The sequence below is a fragment of the Octopus bimaculoides genome, chromosome 8 (genome assembly GCF_001194135.2).
Source record: "Octopus bimaculoides isolate UCB-OBI-ISO-001 chromosome 8, ASM119413v2, whole genome shotgun sequence".
NCBI classification, from domain to species: Eukaryota; Metazoa; Mollusca; class Cephalopoda; order Octopoda; family Octopodidae; genus Octopus; species Octopus bimaculoides.
The window spans coordinates 15,530,753-15,531,822 of NC_068988.1; the positions used below are offsets into that span (position 1 = coordinate 15,530,753).

Below are 1,070 nucleotides of genomic sequence, written 5' to 3' on the forward strand. Positions count from 1 at the left end.
TATACATATATATATATATATACATATATATACATATATATACATATATATACATATATACACAAAATGCATGCATAGCCAGAAGAATTTATAGGAATACATACATATATTAACTAGAAACCATCTCCTGCGTTGTCTCAAAGTCTGAAACCAAATAGTAAAGTGTTGATAGCATTGATAATACACACAGCGTAGTCTGGCCAACAAACTTTGTAAAATGTTAAACTAAAAAAAAAAAAAAACTTGATATTTTTGTGAGCATTTCACAGGTGTTAAAGTAAGAATCCAAGAATCTGTGAGCATGACTGCAATAAATAAATACCTGTTATATAATGGTGCTCAAAACAACTAACTTATTTCTAGCCACAGTAAGAGATTGGCTCTCTGCCCAATGATATACCATGTGTTCTGCAAAATTAAAAAGAAAAAATAGACGGAAGAGACGATAAAGCAAACAAATATTGTTGTAATGCTAAAAATGTTAATAAACCAATGGTCTACAACCTTCACTTACTCCTCCCCCTCTCCCTCTTCCTCATAATCATCGTAATCATCGTCGCTGCCTTATTTTTCCTCTTTGCTTCTTTTCCTTCGTTTACTTCTGCATCTGTCTTGTGTCTTCGTTTAGAACATTCAATCTTACAGAAGTATGAGACCACATAGCGTTTTAATTCACTGCAATGTTTACGTCTGCCTTCTTTTAGTGCCTGCTAGCGTAAGTAAGCTTAATAAAGTATGACTTGTTAAAAGGAAAGGGACAGAGAAAAGGAAACAAAAAGGACAAAGAAAAGAAGAGAGAGTTTGCATTGATCTAGACTCAAGACTGGAGAACCACTTTAGAGCCAAGGAAGGTATACTCTTTTACTCTTTTACTCTTTTACTTGTTTCAGTCATTTGACTACGACCATGCTGGAGCACCGCCTTTAGTCGAGCAAATCGACCCCAGGACTTATTCTTTGTAAGCCTAGTACTTATTCTATCGGTTTCTTTTGCCGAACCGCTAATTTACGGGAACGTAAACACACCAGCATCGGTTGTCAAGCGAGGTTGAGGGGACATACACAGACATA

The 1,070-nt window shown here is 35.5% G+C and overlaps 1 protein-coding gene across 2 annotated transcripts in view; it reads right to left on the reverse strand.

The window, feature by feature from the left end:
* The window catches only part of LOC106867498 (uncharacterized), a 51,505-nt gene extending 51,165 nt beyond the window's left edge, over window positions 1-340 (reverse strand). The window contains exon 1 of one of the 2 annotated variants that reach the window (XM_052969971.1): window positions 323-340. The gene's annotated coding sequence lies outside the window, so the exon portion shown is untranslated. Of the gene's footprint in view, window positions 1-104; window positions 282-322 lie in introns of those variants that run through there. The other variant, XM_014912382.2, reaches the window with a different exon arrangement.
* Between the last annotated feature and the right edge of the window lie 730 nt (window positions 341-1,070).